Here is an 18,942-nt window from a genome sequence, read left to right on the forward strand (position 1 = left end):
GAGGGCAACAGAGCCCCAGTATTTGGAATGCCAGTGATCTAGGAAGTTTCTAGCAGGTCTGCCACTTGTTCTAACCATGAGGTCTGGTCCCAGAAAAGACATCCATTTAGGCTGTAAGTGGGAAGAGTTCTGCTGGCCAAGGAAAGGAGCCCTACAAGTTCAGGGTGGTGTGCTGTACCCCTGGATTCTAAACTCCTTCCACATGCCTATTTGATGCTAAGGGAGTGCTTGGGGCTATTCTGCACGAGAAGGTCCTGTGTATTAGTGTCTAATTTACTTTACAATTAGAATCACTTTCTCAGCTGTTTATATTCTAATTTTAATTCTTTTTTTGCTCCCTGTTTTTTTTTTTTTTTGTGTGTGTGTGTGTCTTTGGCAAATGAGCTAAAATTCTTTTGATAACTTCTAAAAAGGTATTGTAATGTTATTCAGAGAATTAAAAGTAACCAAATTGCCTAACAGAGAAACACTGTCCATCTGAATTTATATTTGCTCAGTACTAAATCTGTATCCCCCCTTATCTTTTCTAAATGTATTACAACAAAGTAGGAGGTCATTTTTATTTTTTTCCAAAGTGCCTTCAGGGAAATCCATTTTAAATCTATGGATTTTAGTCCAATGAGGGATCCTCTTCCTTTGGTCTGAATTTTGCATATCGTCTGTTTCTTACAGGGCTTCCGTATTGTCTCGGGCGCCACTGGAAATGCAGCAAGGATTCCTGGCACATCCCAGTTGCCATAGCAACAGCAGCCTTTCCCATAATGAGCTGCATCATCTGAACTGATGTCACAGCATCATGCAGCAGGTCAAACAAGGCATCTCCTAGTATTGCAACCTACAGATGTGCTGTAAACATCAAAAGAAGACGGTGGGAGCAGGAGATGGTGAGTATTAAGTGTGTGGGCATTAATTGTGCGGCTGTTTTGTTGGTTAGTCCGTGTCTGCTAAGGTGGAGATGGTGGGGGGATGTTGTCTGCTTAAAATGGACTAGGGAAAGATGAGCTGTTTTGCCTAAATCTGTTTTTCAGGCTGCTGGGTTAATAAGACAAAGGCTATAAGACTCCTGAAGGAATCAAAATACAGAAAATTATTCTTGCTTCATCTCTGCCTGTTATTTTTAGTGTTCTGATGGAATTTTAAATAAATATAAGATAATTGGGGGCAAAACCCCAAATAGACTCTAAAATGAGTAGTTCATAGTCCTTTAGCATCGTAAAGGCATATGTTTCTTTCTTATGAGGCAGAGCTAATTGGTATACTATTTGCTCTTGTGATTTATGAAATATTTAGTGACTTGCAGTGTGAAATTCAGTATTTACCTCGGTTTGGTTTCAGTTTCATCATGGCAAGGAATGACTGCTGAATAAGCATGTGACATAACGCTGCTGTGAAAGGGATCTCTTGCATGTTCAAGAGAGAATTTATTAAAAACATGAGGACCCCAAACAAATAAAATTACCAGAGCCTTTTGATTTACGTGATAATCCTTCAGCTCGTGTCCTTCATAGTTAGTTGAAGGACTGCCCCGATGCTTTTCCATCGGCAGCTGGTCTCAAAAATAGCTGGAATTGTTTGCAGGCTGACTTGTAACAAGTCTCCTCTCTGCGGCAGTTGCGATGAAGGGTAATCCTGAGGAGAGCCTTTGGAAGTGGCCGTGGTGCTACTCTTGCTTAACTTTATCCAGAATCTGGGAAGATGCAAAAATAGCAGGCTCCTCCGTGATTGTGGTGCATACAGCTCTCTGGCTCCGTTATAAACCTCAGCTCAATTCTGAAACTCGTCTCGTCTTCATTTCAACTCCTAGCTCTCTCTCTTTGGGCATCTTCCTTGTATTTCTCCCCCCCCCCCCCCCCCCCCTAAAAAATGTGGTCTGACAGTGTCAGATAAGGAGCAGAGTGTTGCCTTTTGTTTTGGGAAATGAAATTGATTTCCCTGGTGGGGCTGATTGCTATGAAGGGAGAGAAAGGAGGAGGCACATGTCAGTTCAATGGATCAATATGTCCACTTGGAATCAGGGAGTGGTCTTTCGGCTCAGTGCTGTGAGTTGATAGTTTTTATTTGAAAAGTCTTACAGGAAAGACTAGCATCCCTGAGTTCCTCTTCTTTTAGGCTGCTTGCTGGCTGCTTGCTGAGCCTAAAAGAGACGTATCATAGGAAGCAGGAATGGCAATAACTCTAGCCAGCTTGGAGTGATTAAAAAAATATATATACGTATTTTATTTATTTTGCCTAGAGTCAAGTATATTGGTCCCATTAGGCACTAGCTGGAATGAAAGAGCTCAGATTTTAATTAGTTTGTTTATACACATCACACACATGCTCCTCTCGGTCCTTTAGGCTCATGTGGCTGACATGCAGCTGATGGGATGGGAGAGGTCAGCTCAGCCTGGCTTTATGGCGAGCACTTAGGAGCATGGATTGTTTGCCGCCTGCTTTTTTTGTCGTATAAATGTGAACAGAAAGCTCTGCTGGGACTGCTGGGTGTGAGCACACTGACGGCAGGAGCTCTAAGGTGACAGGGAGGAGTGCTAGATGGTGATGGGGGAAGGGAAAGGGTGTTTGGTGGCTGGATGATGAGTCTGGAGAAAACCACTCCGTGCCCATTAACATCATTTTAAAGTATGACTTCCGAGGAAAAGCAACGAAGAAGGACTTGTTTGGGAACAGGGATTGCTGGGAGTAAACATAACCAAAAGCAGCATCTTAATGAGGTTTTAATTTGCTTAATTTTTATTTCTTTTGTCTGACGGTGCTCTCGGCCGCTTTATCGCGGGTGATTTGTACGATTACTGGAAGTCTCAAAGCCAGATTCCTGAAGGGCAGTGCTAGAGAAAGTGGAGTCATGCTTTGGGAGTAGGGAAGGCGCCGGTGGGTGTGGGCTGCCGCAGTTGTCTGTGGAATATGCTTCCAGCTCTGAGGCGCTGCCGCCTCCCCCTGCCCCTGCAAATGTTGAAAAGGCCGTTACAGTTCCCCAACTTTATGCTTTTGTGTTCTTTTTACTCCGGAGAACAAAGCCCAGTAACCGGAGCTGTCATCTTGGTGTTCGGTTTCTTTGCAGAGGGCCCCAGCCTTGCTGCTCTTTGATTAGCTGCATGTCTTAATTACTGGCTGAGGCTATTTCAGTCGCCTCCCTTTTATTTTTAATATATCCCCAAGGGGCGGATGGGGCCAGGGAGTATGGGGGAAGGGAGAGATTGCTGCATGGCTGCATTGAGTGGTGTTTCACTGGAACTTCCTAGAACAGAAAGAATTTTGTTTCACACCGAGGAGTGAAAGATCAGCATGGCCATGCTTACTGTGTGGCCACGTTTAGATTATGGAAGCCTCACAAGGAGCTAACCTCCTCCTTGCTTTTGGTTATGGCTTTTTAGTTTTACCTTTTTTTTTTTTTTTTTTTAACTGAATTACACAGTTACAAAGAAGTTGCTTCTTTATAGTTAACTAGGCCATGGCGAGAGTCTAAAAATAATAATTGTAAGAACCACAGCTATCCTTAGTCAGTTCTTATTATGTATCAGGCACTGGACTAAGCATTGCATGTTTCTTATTTAACTCTTAAATGGAATTATGAGGTAGAGAGTTAACAATGTTACTTTAGAGGATTAGGTGCCATTATTCACATTTCTTAGCCAGGTTAACAGATTTGGCTAAGGGCACAGAGTTAAAAATTTATTGGTCCAGGATTTCAAACCAATGTGATTTGACTATGGCATACTCATGCTTACCCAGTCATCTTGGTTTTATAACATCTCAACTGTGTATACTATACAGATCAGTCATCTTTACTCTATCATACTCACCCCACTCCTCAGTCTAATTGGAAAATCAGATTCTACATGTAGAACGAAATCCCATTTGCAACACTAAGATCAGTTTTACTGCAGGGATGAGCATGACTCTTGGTCAGATCCTGCTTTGATCCCAGAGATTTAAGTAATGCAGAACTGATGCTCAGATCTTTTTGCCACTACCCTTGCTTGACATATTTTTCTAGCAGAATTTGCATATGTGAAAAGCTACACAAATGAGCGTGGGCATAATAGAGTTGCACTACAAGCAGGTCTTACCTGAGTCAGTAATGATTCAAATTTGTTTTACCTGTCTACCTCAGACGGCATGACATTTGCATTCCTTGGCAACACTAGACAAGGAGAGAAGAGAAAACTTATCTCACAGCCAGGAAGGTGTACTCTGAATCCACTTCTTGGGTCAAGAAGATAAAAGAGAGTTATTTTGCTGAGTGTATCGGTGGTTCAATCCAGATACCGCCTATTTCTGACAAAATACAAGAATGACAGTCTTGTGTAACTTCCTGGAAGCCTTGTGTTTACGGAGAACTGATACAGTCATCTGTGCATCATCTTGCCCATCCCCAGTTACCCACACCCAGCATCATTACTGGGCTCTAAGGGGTGCTCTTTGTTTGATTGTGGGGCTAATGCACACACTGATGGCATATTGATATTGATTCCAGCATGGTGAATACTTAAGAAATATTATTCCACAGAGCTCATTCGCCTTTTTTAGGTTCTGGGAAGAAGTTAACCCTTGTCCTAGCCTGCTCCAAGGAGGCCCCAAGCTCTTATCTGCATGAGCTACAGGAATGAGAAGCTAGCTGATCAGAAAGCAACAGAGTTGTGAAGTGCAGTGACTTTGGGAATTAGGTTCCAATTAGGGAATAAAAAAGCAAGTGGACTTCAAGGAAGTTGGTGGTCCTGCTACATGTCTCATTTCCTTCTCCCATCCAAGTACTAACCAGGCCCGACCCTGCTTAGCTTCCGAGATCAGACGAGATCGGGCGCGTTCAGGCTGGTATGGCCGTAGACCCATTTCCTTCTCTTTCCAATCCTAGAATTAGTGAATAGTAACTTGTTTTGATCCTATAGATTCAATTCAACAAGTATTTATTGAGTACTTACTATGTTCCAGGAGTAACAGTGAACAAGGCTGATGCAAATCTCTTCCCCACCACATTCCAGAGGGGGAGACAAAAATAAACAGTTATATCTGTAGTAGAATAATTTATTTTTTCTGATAGTGTAATAGTATTTCTGTTTACTTCTATGTGCTAATACATAAACCCATTATCTCTGCACATATCTCTGCAGATACATATATGGCCCATATATGCTGGTAAAATCACAGCATTATGTAATAGCTTTTTAAAAATGTTTTTGTTGTGCTCACTTTGGCAGCACATATACTAAAAATGTTTTTATTGATTTTTTAAAGAGAGAGGAAGGTAGAGGATAGAAAGATAGAAACATCCATGAGAGAGAAACATAATTGATCAGCTGCTGCACACCCGTATGGCGCACTGAGCCTGAAAACCATGCATGCAACCTGACTAGGAATTGAACTGTGACCTCCTGGTTTCTGGGTGGCTGCTCAACTGCTGACCCACACCAGCTGGGCCAGCTTTGTGTTTTCTTCCTGCTTGTTGTTTGCATTAGAATATTGCTGGGTATGGACAAATCCAATATGGCATTAGCATTTTGTTGGCATAAGCCATCCTAAACACTATAACTGTATCAACTGTAAAAAAGTACATGTCTATTTCAGTTGACTTAAGGAAATAATGAAAGTTTGTGACAGACTAAAGAGATATTTTTTATTTTTATAAAAGGTATTTCTCAGCTTTAAAAACTGTTTGTCCAGTTGGTTGTTACAGAATAGTCATGGAGGTATAAAGTACAGCATAGGAAATATAGTCAATAATATTGCAATAACTGTGCATGATATTGAATGGGTGCAGGATTTATTTGGGTGATCACTATAATCACCTGGAACCAATATAATGATGTATGTCAACTGTAATTGAAAATAAAAATGATTAAAACAAAACAACAAGACAAAAAAAAAAAAAAAAAAAAAAAAACAACCAAAAAACTATTTGTCCAGACAGCCCTGTAAATCTAAAGTTCTAGGCAGCATGCCAGTGAGGGTCTGTGCCACATTGGGGGTAAGTGTACCAGTCACCTCCAGCCATGAGCAGCCTGTCCATTCACCCTGGTGTGCCTTACAAATATCACTTTAAATGGGAAGCATTTCTCTAAATTATCATGTTAACTAATGTATTAAAAACTATCATTGTATTTCCATGAAACTTTTCAGGTGCTCATTCACTCAGGTGTAGGGTATGCTTGACTTGTGACAGTCACTTGCAGACTGACTATTCCTCTCTTATAGTAATTGCACACACCCTATAAATGGGATGTGAGTGGGAAGGCTTTTCAGGGGAATATAACTTTTTATAAGACTTTGGCCATAGCTACAGACTTTAGGTATTTTGAATGAATAAGGTAGATTTCTCCCCCTGGTTGGTTTTAAGACTTGCTGTAGACAAATGAGAGACTTCCTTTCCTTTGTGAGCCACCCGCCATGTTTTATTCTGTTCTTCCGAACTCATGCTCCAAACTCCTCCAGTCTTCTTGCAGCTGCTTTGAGTCACAGGGAAAATGGGGAGAGAATGTGGGACCTCTAGAACAGGTTCATGAGCTGAGCCTGCCTGCAGCTTGTTTTGTGTGGCTCCTGGACAGGCTTCATAGGGCCCTGTGCTTAGCAGGATGCACACTTGCTTTAATGCATCTTGAGATTCTTAATAGTTTTGAACCCAGAATTCTGCATCTTCATTTTACACTGGACCCATGTAGTCAGCCCCATATGGTACTTTTGATATAAAAATAAATGGCACAAACACATCTAAGTTTTAGGCTCATCATTAAGATTAGATGATGTGGCTCACTGGGCAAGACTTGACTGCCTTAAATGGAGCAGTATTCTCCCAATCTTAGTGGTCTCCCCAACCTCATCCATTTATCCCACTGCTGCTGCTTGGGTCCTGGACCAATTCAAATAGAAATTGTAGCGCTTAAAAAAATAAAGGACCATTGTCAAAACAGTCCAGAGCAAAGGCCCCATGCATAGTAATTTAGAGGCATCCATGGCAATTCAGCGCCACGCACAGTAATTCAATGGCTTTTCTTTTATAGGCAGTGGGGGACATGTTACATTACACTTGAAGATATTTGGTAAGTCAGGTTTATTTGTCACCACCATTGCTTTCAGGGGAGACATTAAATCTTCTTTGCAAAGCAAGCTAATTAACCATCCTGTTGGTTCATTGTTTACATTATTTCTCCTGCCCTTTGTTTTACTACTTGATTACTTTTATCACCTTCTTTGTTTAACTCTCATTTAAATTACACAACACTGTTATGCTGGCTGGCTGGGTATTTTTGCCTTTTTAGCATTATCCTTTTATTTTATTCTCTTTCCTGGAGGCCGGGGGGCCTGTAATTTGAGGTTTTGTTATTACAGGAGGAGTTCACATTTTTTTAATTAAAAAGGGAATTACAGTCAATATTTATAATGAACCCTCTCCAGTAGGGCAGTGCTAGCCATGTTGATGCTGATAAGTCCAGCTCTGCCATTACTGCTTATCCCAATGAGAGGCTGCAGACAGACTCCTGGACCTTATAGCAGTGAAGCATTCTCACCCATCACGTCACAGTGAGAAGTGGCTATATTAATCTGCGGATGTGCAGAAAATGGTTAGAGAATTAATATGACTGACTATTTTTGTCATATAGGAAAAGGACATTTAAAAAATATATATTTTTGTTGATTTCAGAGATGGAAGGGAGAGGAAGAGAGAGATAGAAACATCAGTGATGAAAGAGAATCATTGACCATCTGCCTCCTGCACATCCCCTACTGGGGACCGGGCTTACAACCCAGGTAAATGCTCTTGACTGGAATTGAACCCAGGACCCTTCAATCCACAGGGCGATGCTCTATCCACTGAGCCAAACCAGCCAGAGCAAAAGGACATTTTTTTGGGGGGAGGGGTGGTGGTGGCTGAGTATAAACAAGGACCTGATAAAAACTAAAAGGGTCTCTAGTTATCTCTTAGAAGACCGGTAGAAGAGAACTCACAAGGTACTTGGTACCCTGAAATAATCCTAATGGTCACCATATTCACCATGTATAAGCTGTAGAATCAGCTGTTTCAGATAACTACATCAGTAGTCAACAGTCAACAAATGTGTGAAATGTCTACCACGTCCAAAATCGGAACATATACTTTCAATGAGGATGACCAAAGAAGGGCATGCACATGTGTATTACTTGGTCAGCTTGTCATAGATGTACCACCAGGTTGTTTGGGAATTGCTATGGGAGGACCTGATTAGCTTTCCCTTGTCCTGCAGGCCCCAAGGTGGAGCTCCAGGCACATTCGGGGCTGCCCTCTCATCTTCTGTTTTTTATTTATTATTCAATTGCTTGATTTAAATGTTTTTTTTTCTTTTTCTTTAATAACTCATTACTTTCTCTGGCCCACTCAAAATTATTGCCCTCTCCCCACCTCAGCTTTTTCAGTTCATAGTGCTCAGTGTTTCTACCCCACTGGTCTCCTTCACTGTCACCTGGATAGCTCTGAACCAGGCATAACCCTTCCCGTTAGCTGTCCCCCAGGCCTCCGTCTCTCCTGCTGCTGTTCATTCCCATCACATCAGCATAAACATAGCCCATCCAAACCAAATAACTGCAGCTTGCAAGTAATCTGCTTACATTGAGCTTTTAATAGTTAATTCAAATATTGCACTGTATTTAATGTTTTTTGTTTTGTTTTGTGAATTAAAAGGGAATGACTCTTAAAAACTCAAATTAGACACTCTTGTAAGTAGTCTGTGTGGGACATCAACTAGAAATAACTAAAATAGCAGCTTTATTGGTAGGAGACTATATGTAGACATGAAAATAGGTGTGCAAATGTAGTTTTACAATAACTTGTCTTTTAATGTTGTTATTACATTGCATTTTCAACTAAAAATAAATAAAAATAAGAGGAGGGGGTGTTGGGAAAGTGGGCAGCATGCAATATACCCGAGAGATGCTCATTTCTTCAGCTTTGGCTACGAGTGGCATGCCACTTCTGAACACTGTCAGGAAATACCTGTCTCAGAAAGCAGCTGTTTGAAGAGAAAGAACAGTTCTGGAAATAAAGGTAAAAATAAAAACAACCACAAAACCAGGCATGATTGCTTAGAGAAGTAATAATCAAAGTGGTGAATTAAGGTATTATTGTTTTCACTAATTTGGTAATAAATAATTGGTAACATGCTTTTTAAAAATTTGAATTTGACTAACAAAATTGAAAAGATGTTTAGGTTTAGGGCATCAGGAGACAGAGGGAGTAAAGAAAGGAAACATGGCCAAAGCTCTTCCGGGACCACCTCTCTCACCACTAATCTCCTCATGGAGAATATCAGTCTATAAACACATATATGTGTAAATTGCTGGCTTTTAAGATTCAGAAATCTAGAATAGAAACTTTTGGTTTGGGGCAAGCTATTGCAAAAAACAAAACAAAAACAACAACACTTCCGGTTTGGTAATGTGACCTTTCCATTGCCGTTTGAGGTTCTAGAGTATCTTTGAAAAGTATCATTTGTTTTCAATTCCAGCTGGTAGACAGCGCTCAGTTTGCTATTTTTGTTTTTTGTTTGTTTGGGTATTTGTGGTATATACACAAGGATGGTGTTAAAGATCTAGCACCCGAGAACCAGAGAAAACCAACATACCAGAGACCATGATTTTTATTTTCTGAAAGAATAACAAAATAAATTAAGACAAAATATATGTTTACTCACCTTTATAACCAATTAACCCAATAATACAAACCAGAGCAAAGAACAAGAAGAAAAACCCTCTAAGTTAGACATGATATGAAGAGACGTCTCTTCTTCAGCTGGCTGTTACCTTTTCCTTGGTTTTCTGCCTCTTAGGTGGGTTTAAGAGGCAGGTGTATTTACCTTTGAGTCTTTGCTCTAACAGAAAATTATTACATCTGTGATCTTGTGTTTCTTAGAGTGTGATTTTCCCTATGTATAAAATGGGGAAAATATTCATTTTATAGGATGAAACGAAGTATTTTTACATAAAGTTATTGGCACAAAGGTAGTATTTGATAAATACAAGTTATTATTTCACTACTCAGAAGTAGTGAGATAAAATTATTACTCCCCCCAAAAGAAATGCAATTTTTCCTCAACTAAATTCAAAACCAAAAAAATAATTTTTAGAGCTTTTGTTAATGGCAAGAAAACTTTTTAAATAAAATTTAAATGCTTATTCTGTGTTAGGCACATGTATTACATTACTTAATTTCATTTCCTTGCTTAATTTTTCTCCATAGCCCTTATCACCATCTGCAAACTACACATCTCACTTATGTAGTGTTGGCCACCCTGAAGTCTAAAGCATGTTGCATGAAGGCAGAGATTTTTATCTGTTTTATTCATTGATATTTCCTTAGATCTTAGCATAGTGCCAGGCACAGGGTAGGTGCTCATAGATATCTATTCCAAGAGTGAGTAAATTCACAGCCCTGTGAGGAAGGAAGCATGATTGCATTCAGTATGTAGAAAATGAATTCTCTTTTGCAGTGATGCTTTCCAAGATTCTAAACACCCTTGAGTGATTCTTGCTATTCCATATAGCATGCCCAGAAACCCTTGTGGCTGATGGTTAAAGCATCATGCACCGACCAGTTTTTTCTACATTCTTCCACTGAAAGTAGGGATGTTGCCTAGGCAGTTCTGATGGCTCCTCTTCTCTATGGGTTTCTATAAGGGACCTGGGGTTTCACAGGTCATTGAAAAGATACATTGGTTCTTCTTCTAGCTGTCTCTTTCTTTGCATTTCTTTTAAAATATATATATTTTATTGATTTTTTACAGAGAGGAAGGGAGAGGGATATAGAGCTAGAAACATCCATGAGAGAGAAACATCGACCAGCTACCTCCTGCACACACCCCCTGGAGTTGTGCCCGCAACCAATGTTCATGCCCTTGACTGGAATCAAACCTGGGACATTTCAGTCCTCAGACCGAAGCTCTATCCATTACCGTAAGCCAAACCGGTTTCAGCTCTGCATATCTTTAGTGTATTTGAGTCTCCTTTAGAAAAAGCTATTTATTCTCCTTTAAATCTTAGCTGTAAAGCTTAGATTGATTGATGAATTGGTGGATTTTTAAAAGAATCTTTAAGAAAAGCACCAGGTAGGGAGAATGATATGCTATAAGAGTCAACCCTTCATTCTTTGCTATTAAAATGCTCTAATGAGAAATAAAGCAAAGCACAGGCACACAACAACACGGTTGTTTGACTAGAAGAACATACAGCCTCACAAATGAAGGAAATAATTAAGAAAGCTGATCTAAAAATTGGACGCTGTCAAAATGGTTTGATTTTCAAGAAAAAAATTTCATACCTGTTCACTGAGAAATACTCAATTCAAAAGTAAGACATATTTTAAATGTCATGCTTTTGAACTCTTTTGCAGTGAGCAGGTGTGAGATAGTTTTCCTTGAAATTCAAACCATTTTGACAGTATCCTATTTTTAGAATGTCTTCCTCTTTAAAAGGGCATAACAATATCCAAAAGCAATTTAAAAAAAAACAACCTGGGAGAAGGCAGTGTTCTGGTTATACCATAATAATTACAGGCTGAATGAGAAAATATAATGCTTTTAAAATTAAAAACTCATAGTGGTTATGAAACATATTTAATACATTTATTTTGAGCAACCTCATCATACTACAAGATAAAAATTATGCCTCATGAAAATGTTCTTACATCTGCAATACATATCATGGCTGTTGTAATACACAAGGACATTATTGTGTTTAAATAGCATGTTATTCTGATATTTTGAAGAACTCTGAACTGGAAGTAAGGAACCTGAGTTTTAGTATCTGCTGTCATATTCTTCCTGAATTTTAGTTTCTTTCACAATAAAACAAGAGAGTTACATTTAAATGATTGTTTTTTGTTTTGTTCTGTTTCCTTTTAGTTCTAGTATTTCGTGGCTCACTTATAAGGATCTCTGTATCTTTCCAAACTCTCTGACTGGAGTAAAGCCTTATCTTCAATCCCATCCTTCAGGGTAGAGACTGGTGTCATCCTCAGCCTTTTATTCCATCTCTCCCCTCACCCACGTCCGGCTGAGTCACCAAGTCCTGTAGTGTTTCTAACTCTCTGGGATTTGGTGAAAATGCTCTTAGGATCACCCCAAATAAGTTTTTGCTGTGTACTATAGATCTAGGGCATGCTCTCCATCTCCAGGCTTCCCTTTTTCTAACCCATAGACCTGATCTTATTAGAGATTTTCTCATGGCAGGCCCTTACACCCCCACGATCTTTCTAGCTGTGCTCTGAACCTTTTCCAGCTCCCTTCAAGCCTGTGTCCAGGGCAACGTCAGGTATCCAGTGTGGCTGGTGTACTGTGGTGAGGAGGGGAGAAAATGCAGCGTGCGCACTGAACTGGGGACTGTGACGAACAAGAGATGTGTTATCCCAAATGAAAAGAGTTTGTTATTTTTTTCCCGCTTGGAAGTGAAAGTTTATCTGATCAGAGAGTTCCAAAGTTGATATATAAAGTTACTACATCCTGACTCAAGAGGATTACATACTGCTGATTTCAGCAGCAGAATGTATTTCTTTTTTGTAGGCGTGATTCTCATTCGTCTTTTGAATTAATTCCAATGGACAGGAGCCAGTTTTAACTCTGGGGCCCACAACAGTGGCATTGTTCACAGCGATGTTCACGGGAGAGCAGTGCAGCAGCCTTTTTCCCCTTGAAGGATTAAGACGACTGGTTCCCATGAAGAAGGCAGGTGGCATGTTTTTGAGCTGGGCGTGGGGTCAAGTAGATCTTCAGGGTTCAAACCCCGGCCACATACCAGCTCTCTGCCTAGGGAAAGCTGCCTAACCTTTCTGGGCTCTGCTCTTCTTCATGGCACCTGCCTTGCTAAGCGTTGTGTAGTTTAGACACAATGTGTGTAAAGCACCTAGCACAGTGCCTGGGATACAGGGAATGAATTCTCAGGAGTGGTCAGTGGAGGCCGGGGCAATTCATAATGTAAAGGGAGGACCACCTGGGGCCAGCCTCACTGCCTGGCCTTGTTGTAGCATAATTTCTGCTCCACTCCCAGATCCGTGGGATTTCAGTGATCACTTTAGTCTTGTACCGGCATCTTGTCCAACAATGTGATTGTTCCCTAAATTAGACAGGAACAATCATATCATACGATCAACATCCTATATCATAAAGAGGTGATATGAAAATTAACCCTCACACCCCTACAAGATGGCTGCCTATGACCAGATCAGCAGGGGGCTTAATGAGGGATGACCAAACGACTGAACAAGTAGGCTGCGTGGGGCGACCAGGCTGTCAGGGGGTTAGTGAGGGGTGACCAAACAACTGAACAGCAGGCTGCATGGGGCAACCAAGCCAGCGGGAGGGCCATGAGGGGTGACCAGGTAGCAGGGGGCAGTTAGGAGTGACCAGGCCAGCAGTGGGGGCAGTTAGGGCCAATCAGGCCAACACGCAGAGGCAGTGAGAGGAGATCAGGCCAGCAGAGGGGGACAGTTAGGAGTGACCAGGCAGGCATGCAGTGAGCGATTAGGAGACAGCAGTCCAGGATTGTGAGAGGGATGTCCCCTGAGGGGTCCCAGATTGAAGAGGGAGCAGGCTGGGCTGAGGGCCCCCCATCACCGTGCATGAATTTCATGCACCAGGCCTCTAGTTTATATATAATATTTTATTTTTTCTTAAGCTTATTTTCTAATTTGGGGAAAAGTTTCCATAGAAAATTATTTTGAGCCCAGTGAATAATAACTTACTGTTAAAACTCTCATAATCTTGTCAAGGGGAATTCCACATTTTAAAATGTGCATTTATTTCTTTAAACAGATTTTATTCATCTGATGTGATAAACACGCAGGAATAAAATGCTCTACACAGTTAACTTCATATTTCCCCCTCAGGTGTTGAATATGCAAGCAGACACAGGGGATATGCATCCATGCTCAGGGGACAAACTTGCCCAGAGGGGTTTTCCCAGTACAGGCGAAGTTTTGCCTTGGAAATGATTATGTGATTTAGCAATGAAAGGTTACTACTCCTTACTCTGTCAGCTGTGGTGTAGTCTGGTGCCCCTCAGCTTGAATCGCCTCCATCACTGAGCTCCAGACATGTCTAAGCACATTTACTGAACATCTGCCCTGTGTCTGTGATGTTCAAATTGATGGTCTGTCCCATCAGAGAACAGAATATATTGGCACCAGAATTAGAAGACATTCTGGAGAGAACTCGTCCTACGAGAGGCGGAGTGATTCTGAGCCCAGTATGCTGTGGATCACAGGGAGGTATTCTCCCTTGGTCATTCTCTGGAGTCAGGACTGAGTCCTATAAGAGGGAGGGGCCAGGGGGTTGTAATGTGAGCTCTTCCATTAAGGAATCTATCTGCACCTCATTTGAGCACAAGAGCACTGCTTTAGCAGCCTTCAGCCCAGTGTATTGTACAAGAGGGAGAAAGCCATGTTTCCCTCTCTCCACAGATGCTGTAATCAAAGATTTTCAAATTAAAAAGAAAATACTTTTACTGATATTTAGAGAGAAATGAAAAAGGATGAAGAGATAGAAACATTGATGAGATGACAGAGAAACATCATTGATTGGTTGCCTCCTAATGCCCCCTACTTGGGATCAAGCCTGTAATCCCGGCATGGACCCTGGTCAGAATTGAACCAGTGGCCTTTTGTTTCCTGGGTCAACACTGGCCAGGACCAAATTCCCCTGATTGGTATCCTAATCTGTTAAAAAAAAATGTCTAAACTCTCTCCTGTATTAATATATATTTTATAAAACATACACAAAAGTAAAAATTAAAAAGGATGAAACAAAAATAAACAAAAACTCAAATGTTTTCCTCACCCTCTCAAAGGCTTGCCTGACATCTCCCAGGGAGTGAGCCCCCACCCGGTGGACCACTGCTCTAGAGCATGAGTGGGAGGTGCCTGCTGGAACCAGGAAATAGCAGCTCTCCCTGGCAAATGCTGTAATGAGTGTGGGCAGCTCTTTCTGCCCACACTGTCATGAGAATGTGCACACATGAGACTCATGCTGAAACTTCATGGAACTCTACCGAGGGCCCTCTTTTAGGTAGCTGACTTTGGTGAGGTAGGTGGTAGAGGAAGGAAGATTAAGAAACAGAAAACTATAATATATTACCAACAGTGTCACTTCATTTGTACTTCCAGAGTGATGAGCCCTGAGAAAACTTGGGTGATACAAATGAAAAATATTTGAGATATTATGTTTGTACTGGACTCTAGAGTTTACCATTAGCTTTCTCGTGTAACTGCTTAACAACTCTGTAGAGTATAAAAACTGAGAATTCCTATAAGCCAACTTCATCACACCCAATTCTCAGGTTCTTTTTGATGTCATACTAGCCACCCAAGAAGTTTGAGGTGATGATAGCTACTCTTCCACAAACTGGCTATCATGTTGTAATGAAAGCAAGCCTCGGACCAACATTTACCATACATTGAGATATTTATTAGACTAATATTCATTAGTAAAGTTGGCACAATGTATTTCATACAATCTGTAGGTTTGATAAAGGCTCAGCTCTATTTCCTTTTAGGTGCTCCAACTATATATTGAGTAAAAGGTTTGCTGGAGGTAGGATTCTGCATCATTTAGTAAGCATTATGCAGTTAGAAATTCTTCTACAGCAGTGATTGCAGACCTGATAGTAGGGATTAAGCTTTAGATATCATTACCAAGGAGTACATCTCCTCTGAGGATTCTTATCCTTTCTTCTTGAAAGTGTTTCTACAGTATTTTAGCTAACTCACATGCTGGGAATACCTTTAATATCTCCAAAGAAAATCCATTCATAACTTTAAGCTTACTAAGTGGTATGGTTAAGCAATGGTTATTGATAAAATAAGAATGAGGACATCTCATTTCTGATACATCTGTCCCCCAACTGGACTGTATATTCCAGTAGGGGGACAGATCACTTTAGCTGACTATGTCAAGAAATGAAGTTTACTAGTAAATTAATTTTAATACATATCAAAGATTAAAGTATTTTAAAGTAAATTACAGATCTTGCAATATTGTATTTCCATTTTATGTTAAAATTTATGATCTGTGATTTGCAAAGTGTCTTAGTTGGTGAGGAATGAATAAAAAAAATGAACCTAGGCATAGATGACTCTCAATCCCATGCTTCCTTTGTAAAACCAATGCACCTGGTTATATGAACTTCCAGTCCTGGGCTCCAGGGATTGAATCCCTCTGCCCATTGACCACCTTTTAATAAAGTCTAAAGCTTAGTTACTAGAAATATTTCAATGTTATAAAGTAAAGAATCTGCTTCTTCTGCTGACTTGGTCCCTTTTGTACCTCTTTCTGAGGAGAGGAAAGACAAAACCCATCAGAATTATGAGACTTTTCTTAAATTCTCAAAAGGTAGCCACCTTTTAGTTACTTTGGTTCTTATAAATTTTTTTCTTAAGGAGATTGGGATTGTTTTCCAGGGCCTGGAGAATATTTTTGTAAAGCCACATGACCCCTGAGGGCTATCAGTAAAGGCCAGGGACTGTTCTGGAAAGTGAGATGGAGATGGACTATACAGGTGAAGGATCTAGAGGAGAGAACTGGGTGGGATTATGCTGGGAGCAAAAACAAAAAAAATTCAAGGTGGGCTAAACCAGAAATATGCTCAACAGGTGCCAGGAGATTTTAGAAGTTGTAGCCCATAGTAGGAATCAACTGGCTTTGCTCAGAAGAATGCAGGACTGGGACAAAGGAAGAATAACTAAAAATAAAATTAGTACATTATGAAATACCAAGAGCAAAATGTAGTTATCAATATTAAAAAACAAATAAGAACCCAGAATGTTTAGTGAGAAGAATGTGGATACTGAAAAACTCAGAAGAGTTTTGTCAGATTGGGGAACTTCTCTCCCTTTCATCTCTTAGCATTTCTCCTGTAGTGCTTTTTATTTTTTAATTCATCACCCAAGGATATGTTTTGGTTGAGAGAAAGAAAGAGAGAGATAGAGAGAGAGAGGAGAGGAGAGGAGAGGAGAGGAGAGGAGAGGAGAGGACAGGAGAGGAGAGGAGAGGCGAGAAGGTAAGGGAAGGGAAGGGAAGGGAAGGGAAGGGAAGGGAAGGGAAGGGAAGGGAAGGGAAGGGAAGGGAAGGGAAGGGAAGAGAAGAGAAGAGAGCTACATCAGTCAGTTGCCTTCCGCAATTTGAGTATGTGCCCTGACCGGGAATCGAAATCATGACCTTTCAGTGCTGGGGCTCCAACCCACTGAACAACACTGGCCAGAACCTCCTGCAGCGCTTTTACCCTGTATCCTTAGAGGCTTCTGATATATCCTAAGCCAGAGTGACTTTTCAACAGGGCTCCTCACCCAACATCTCTGTAGGGCTCAGGTAATGCCCTGAAAGGTGTGAGTGGCCCTATACCTCATACTCATTCCTATTCTGGTATCCTGAGCCTATCCATTGGTCCCAGGGTCCCTTTTAGAACCTCCCAGGACACATCTCTAATTCTCATGCCCAGAGGACTCCTGGTGGTCACTCTAACTGGTGAGCATACTTGAGGTAAAAGACCCCTTTAAGTCACTCCCTAGGACCCTTGCTATTGGTTATCTGATTCATAAAAGGGACTCTCTAGTACCTATTACTCAATAAGAACCATGGCATTAAAGTTTGAGAGAACAGGAATTGTTTGAAGGGACTTTTATAGATCTATTGGACAGTTGCCATCCCCATACTGATGACATTGCAGTATTTCGAAACAACAGCTATTTTAGGCAGAAATTCAAAACTGCACTTTATAGATACAAAGTGACTTTGGTATATGGGGTTATTTTTAAATGCCCTTCAAATATTTCATTTAAACTTAAAAACTTAAAAAATCAAGGGACATCTTTTCCATTAGAAGTGCTTTGATTTTATGGTTTTGTGTAGATGCTAAGAAAGGAGAGAAAGGATTTTGTGCCTAGAGAATGCAGACTCCTGGGTCAGAGATGGAGGAACACTTATTTCTTGGCCTTATATGGTTCTGAGCCTCAGAAATATAGAAAGATTCATGGGCTTATTAGGGCTGGATATAATGACTAAGAATTTTGGTTTAGGATTTAGAAGTTCCAAATTTACTAAAAAATATACATAATACTAACAATGACAGCAACAGTAATGGCTTTCTTCCATTTATTAGTGCTCTATGTTAAGAAGTGCTTTACATACACTAATTAAATCTTAAACAAATTTATTCAAAAGTAGTTGAAGGCACACCCTCAATGTTCCAATCTTGGTTTCTAAACAGAATTCTTCAATGAAAGGAATAAGGACTCTTTGGAGAAATGGCTAGTTGAAGGACCAGGGCAGGGAAAATTTAGATGAGTATAAATGTCGGTACAGTGTGAGAAAGTAAGGAAACAAAAAGGTGGGTCATGATGAGTGACACAGGAGCCAAGCAGAAAAAGCTCATAATGCCAAATTGGAAACAATTTGTGCAATAAACAAATATACATGAGTGCATGTTAGTACAAATAAATGATTGAATATAGAGAGAGGAGACAAATCCTTTTGATAGTAGAATTCCAAAATGCATATAAGTACTACTTTCTCTAGGAGTAAGAGCTTAACCCACCTCTCCGCCCCCTGGAGTATGGGTTACACATAGTGATTTCCAAGGAACAGAGTATAGAAATGGAAAAATAACGAATTTACAGTGGAACAATCTGGCAAATACTGCTTTAGCCACGTGATGATGGTTAGTGTCATCAGTGATATCATGCTGATATGTACCCCTGATGTGATATGATGATATCATCTCTATGGTATTCTTTCCAAAAAACAACCCCATTCTAATCACAAAAGAAATATCAGATAAACCCAGATTCAGGAACATTTTACTGAATGGCTGCCCTGTCTTCCTCAAGACTATCAAGGTCATGAGAAACAAGGAAAGCCCAAGAAACTGTTACAGACCAGAGACCAAGGTGACATGACAACTAAATGCAATATGGTGCTCTGGAACAAAAGGGGACAT

At 40.5% G+C, this 18,942-nt stretch overlaps 1 protein-coding gene across 3 annotated transcripts in view; it reads left to right on the forward strand.

Annotated features, from left to right (window-relative positions):
• Positions 1-722: 722 nt before the first annotated feature.
• AKAP6 (A-kinase anchoring protein 6) overlaps positions 723-18,942 on the forward strand; it is a 456,973-nt gene continuing 438,753 nt past the window's right edge. For 2 of the 3 annotated variants that reach the window (XM_084874310.1, XM_084874315.1), the window contains exon 1: positions 724-884. The gene's annotated coding sequence lies outside the window, so the exon portion shown is untranslated. Of the gene's footprint in view, positions 885-18,942 lie in introns of all 3 variants that reach the window. The other variant, XM_084874316.1, reaches the window with a different exon arrangement.

Source organism: Pipistrellus hanaki (genome assembly GCF_964339955.1).
Source record: "Pipistrellus hanaki genome assembly, chromosome: 1".
Taxonomy (NCBI): domain Eukaryota; kingdom Metazoa; phylum Chordata; class Mammalia; order Chiroptera; family Vespertilionidae; genus Pipistrellus; species Pipistrellus hanaki.